This window comes from Nannobrachium achirus (assembly GCF_963921795.1).
Source record: "Nannobrachium achirus genome assembly, chromosome: 5".
Classification (NCBI taxonomy): Eukaryota; Metazoa; Chordata; class Actinopteri; order Myctophiformes; family Myctophidae; genus Nannobrachium; species Nannobrachium achirus.
Genome location: NC_137814.1, coordinates 69,591,455 through 69,597,064, shown reverse-complemented (window position 1 = coordinate 69,597,064; position 5,610 = coordinate 69,591,455). Strand labels below are relative to the sequence as shown.

At 39.0% G+C, this 5,610-nt stretch overlaps 1 long non-coding RNA gene across 1 annotated transcript; it reads left to right on the top strand.

Moving 5' to 3' along the window:
• The first annotated feature begins 278 nt into the window (after positions 1-278).
• Positions 279-2,194, top strand: LOC308285543. The gene is made up of 3 exons (XR_013962072.1): positions 279-317; positions 1,190-1,344; positions 1,843-2,194. It is a non-coding gene; the product is annotated as an uncharacterized lncRNA (long non-coding RNA).
• The last annotated feature ends 3,416 nt before the right edge of the window (positions 2,195-5,610 follow it).

The window sequence follows — 5,610 nt, the reverse complement described above, 5'->3', positions numbered from 1 at the left end:
TGCATCACAAGATGCCCAAACCGCACAGACTTTCAAGACAGTCACAGTTACAACATGTACATAAATGTAGTTTTCTCTCCTGATTTGATACTGAAAATGTATTTTCTGTTTACAAAAGAGATGTAGGAAAGGGGAGAGACCTGTTACTGAACACAGAATGCATAGCTATTAACATTTTTAACCAAAATAAAATCACTTTGTGTCAATTTCACTTGCGCATGCTGAATAACTTCCAAATATGGACAGTGCTTAACTTGCATTATTGTTTTTGTTTTACAGATGGAACCACACAGATGACACCAGCCACCTCTTGAAAGGCAAGTCTATTGGACATAGTGTAATTATTATTAATGTTGTCTATTACAGGAGTTCCCAAACTTTTTTGTCTCAGGGCACCCCATATATATATTTTTTTTTAAATCCGAGGCACCCCTACATCATAATTGTCACTCCCAGCACCTTATATTTGTAGCATATCGTCGTTGTCGGGTGGAAACCTTGTATGTCCAAAACCGTTGCTTTTGTATTTATCTATAAAATTTACTAAACTAGTGAAAACAGCAGATCTTGATCAGCAGATCCACAAGCACACCGTTGTGTGCTTGTAGATCGTCTGTTTTCACTAGTTTTGTGCGATGGTCTTGTATGATGAAGCAGGGCAAAAGACGTACACATTTGAAACTTGGAGATGAAACGAGGTTTCTGCCCAACAGCGACGATATTTTTGTTTTAGTACCCTAACCCTATGTTGCGAGGAAAACATTGAGATAATAGCCATTTTGGCTAGAACTGACTGAAAATAACTTTGTAATTAGAGTTTAAAATTATACTAAATATTTTTCAAGTATCCAAATAAATCCCAAATATTATCAAATTATCTCGCGGCACCCCTGGACTGCCGTCGTGGCACCCCAGGGTGCCCCATCACCCACTTTGAAAACCCCTGGTCTATTAGACTAAATTCCTTTGCAGGTTTTCATTTATCACTTTTTTTTTCTAAAGAAACCACAAAGAAGTTAAAAATGTCACAATGGTGTGAACCTTTGTTAAAATATTTGACACATTTGCATATTGACATGACCAAAATTGGGACACCGGGGTTAAACGCAACAACAGGGATGAACATTATTGAACACCATGCGCTGGAATATCAGTGTATCAAGAGTGTACATCTCTCCTCTGATTTTAGATTTCTCGCCTGGCTCTGGTAGGAGGCACCAATTCAGAGAACCTGATCAGACGAATGTTGGCAACTCCTCTGACTAACGTCCTGGCCTGTCAGTTCAACTGGAAGACAAGCGTTGCAGCGGCAACAAGCCATTCAAGCAAACAACAATACAATTGGTGAGTATTCTCCCCTGCAAACTACTTAATAGCTTAGATTTATCAAACTTAAAGGAAAATACATTCATTGAAACTAAAATAAACAACAAATTAACAATTGATCTAATAAGAAATATAATTACATAAAAATGTGTGTTGAATACAGTATTTCAACTAACGGTAGTTACTAGCACAGAGTAGCAGGCATGCATGCACACGTGCGCGCACACGTGACGTGCATGTCATCATGAATTTAGAAGGCCACCACTTAAAAAATCCATATCACACCACTGGGCGTGACTGCGTGATCCAGAACATAATTATGCTCTTTCTGAGCCATATAGTACAGAGTTTGAATGCTATAGCTGTAATATACTGTATTGCTTGTCTCCTCTCTGAAGAATAAAGCATGTAGCATGTGTTACTGTATGTACAGAGTGGTCTAATATAACAAGAATGGTATGGGATACTCGCTCATTCTTCCTCACTTCTTCCTTATTTTTTAATCTTGTCTTTCAGCTGCTGCTCGGAAGTTTGACCGCAAGCTGACCCACAAGGACTTCAGTGACACTGTAAAGAAGTGGCTGCGATATGCTCCAGAGCGCGAGGGAGGCATCCCAAGGAACCCAAGTGAAACTAACAAAGTCAATCGAACGCAAGTCAAACTTGGGGTATCCTACGACACTCTAATGTGTCTACCTCCTCATGGACAATACTGATATTTCAGGAACAATGGACTGCTGTTCTTGCGGTCACAATGAGTCAAATAATTACAGTTTAATGGATACTATAAGACTTGAAACGTCAAGCTGTTCTTGCCGTCTTCCTGCTGTGTTTGGTGTCTCCAGAGTTGCACTAATGGTTCTTACACACCCTCTATACTATTGGGTGTTTGTGTCACTTTATATTTGCACATTTGATGACAGTTTACATCACAGGTTTTATAATTTAAGAGAGGCCCTGGGTTTGAGTGTTTTGTTTTTGTCATCTAGACAAACTTAATTTTGTGTAAGCCAGGGCATACAATTAAGAATGAGGAAGAAAGAGAATGCACTATATGGCACTAAAATAGTGTACATTTGTATGTTCTGTTCAATAAATGTTAATGACTTGTATGCCTGCATTTTGAGTTTCTTTTTATATATATATGAGGTATGCATACCTTCAGGAGCATGTGTAAATAAACATATTGCATATAGTAATTCATTACATATATATCGCATATATAGTACATATATACTATATGTTCCATATATGTTGCATATATGCAACATATATGTCTAGGGGGTCCAATTTCAGGGATGTTCATATATGTTACATATATGTTACATATATGTAATTCATATATATTACACATATATTACATATATATTACATATATGTAATTCATATAAATTACATATATATTACATATATATTACATATATGTATTTCATATATGTACATATATCTTACATATATATTAAGTCACATATATGTGGCATATATGTCTTAACATATATGTAACATATATGTTCTTTCCATAATCCCATAACATGGAGGCCGACGGGGAATCGCATCTTTAATGTCCATTTTCTCCAAACAACACTTTTAAAGCCAAGGATGGCATTAGATTCTCGCTAATAAAACACATGTTAAAAAGCAACGATCCGCCATTACAGAACCGCATGTTGATGACGATCGCTTCCGGTGAATGACGTCATGACGTAAAACCGGAAGTGTTTACGCAATGGACTTCTGGCCTTCAAAATAAGACAATGGAGCGTATAGGAGCCTGCGGGCGGCACGCTGGACATTTAACCCGTTCTGTCCCATATAGCGCCACCATCAGGCCGATTTTTTCAAACACAATTTTGGACACTGCTCCAACAGATTTTGCCCTAAAATCACGCACATCGGTACACAGTATGTCTACACTCATGTGATCAACATGGATCTGTCCCATATAGCGCCACCTTCAGGCCGATTTTTTCAAACACATTTTTGGACACTACTCCTACAGATTTTGCCCTAAAATCACGCAAATCGCTACACAGTATGTCTACACTCATGTCATCAACATGGATCTGTCCCATATAGCGCCACCATCAGGCCCATTTTGGAAAAAACAATTTTTTGGCTTATTTGTGGAGATAAGCGACCAACGGTCGCTTATCTCCCCATTAGGGAGTCTTACTGGTATCTAATAAATATTTAATACATCTAATATATGTTGGCAATGCATCTCAGGCTTTTTTATGGAGGAACGCAAAAGTAGTGTAACGAGTAGTATAACTAGTTACTTTCTCCAGGGAGTAATAAATTAGTTTAAGGCACTACTTTTTTCAAAAGTAATATGTAATATGTAGTGCACTACTTTTTTGAGTAACGGACCCCAACTCTTCTCGTTGTACAGCTTAAGGGCAGCCGGTACAAAAGATTTTCCTAATCTCTCACATCTATATATAATATATACATATATATATATATATATATATATATATATGTGACTCGTGACTCGACTCGTGATGAAAGACTTGTGACTCGACTCGGGCTGACCCACTAAAGACTCGACTCGACTCGTGACTGGAGATCAAGGACTCGTGACTCGGACTCGACTCGAGATCAAAGACTCTTTTACATCTCTGCAAAATAGTAATCCCATAACATGGAGGCCGACGGGGAATCGCATCTTTAATGTCCATTTTTTCCAAACAACACTTTTAAAGCCAAGGATGGCATTAGATTCTCGCTAATAAAACACATGTTGAAAAGCAACGATCCGCCATTACACAACCGCATGTTGATGACGATCGCTTCCGGTGAATGACGTCATGACGTAAAACCGGAAGTGTTTACGCAATGGACTTCTGGCCTTCAAAATAAGACAATGGAGCGTATAGGAGCCTGCGGGCGGCACGCTGGACATTTAACCCGTTCATGTCTGGAGCACTAAATGGGTTTTAATATGCACTGTCCCGTCCAAATAAAATAAATAAAATAAATAAAATAAAATAAAAAGTATATGGACAAAATTTACACTAAAACTGTACAACACACAACTTGAGTAAAATGCTTACGTATAAAAACATTGCTAGCAATGAACCTTTTCGAGGAAAGATAAAATACAAGACACAATCACCAGACACACAAACTCTGTTGACACAACATTAATTCATTTAAATGGACAAAGCAGGTTTGACTATTTTGGATGAAAACTTTCAAGTTGATCTATTAACACTCAGGATTCCAGAGGTTTCCATAAATAATGTTGGGTAACTGCCATAATCAAACCCTTTTTTGCCATAATCAAACCCATTGTGCACACTGCCGCACCCGTTCACAGCCGCCCCACATGTCTTCTTTCACGCGGAGAAGAAAAAAATACAACCACGGCGTTCCATGACTCATATACAGTCCATAGAGAATGATCCATGACTCATATACAGTCCATAGAGAATGAGGCCGTTTTGACCAAAGGAGCCATGTGGGGAAAAAAACTGAGCAAAAGTCATTTTACTGCAGCCAGATAGAATGGAAGTAGATGAGGAAAAAAAAGGAAGTCAACCGAGGCGGCTTTCGCAAGGCATCATGGGTAAATGGTAAATGGTAAATGGTGCATTTATATAGCGCTTTTAATCCAAAGCGCTTTACATAGATTGTGCATTACATTCACCCATTCACGCACACATTCATACACCGGTGGCGGAGGAAGCCATGCAAGGCACCAACCTACTCACCGGAGGCAATTAGGGGTTCAGAGTCTTGCCCAAGGACCCTTCGACATTAACTCAGGGGGAGCCTGGATTCGAACTGGGAACCCTTCGGGATTTATACCCTTCGTGCTCTAATACCAGTTTCTCTACCCCTGAGCTATGCCGCCCCATATTGAGTGGGATGGGATATTGAGTTTTCCAAGTTTTAAGCACAGTATACTTTCTGAGGTAATGTGACACTTTTCTCCACTTGTTCTACTTGGATCAAAGTCTGTTGGATTGTGATAGGCTCACCACATTTCAAAACATGCTGTTGGTTGGTTCACCACATCTCAGAGCCTGCAGTTGATTGGTTCACCATATTTCAAAGCGCTTGTCTTTCAGGAAGGGGGTTATGTCCTTGAAGCAGTTGTTGAAGAGTCTGGAAAGACATCAAAGGATGGAACATTTTATTCAACAGATATGATGACCCAAACTAGAGAAAACAGCAGATCTACAAGCTCACCACACGTCGCTTTGCTCTGCGTTGTGAGCTTGTAGATGGTCTTTTTTATGTGGGGAAAGAAAATGTGATTTTTACTAGAGTCATGAC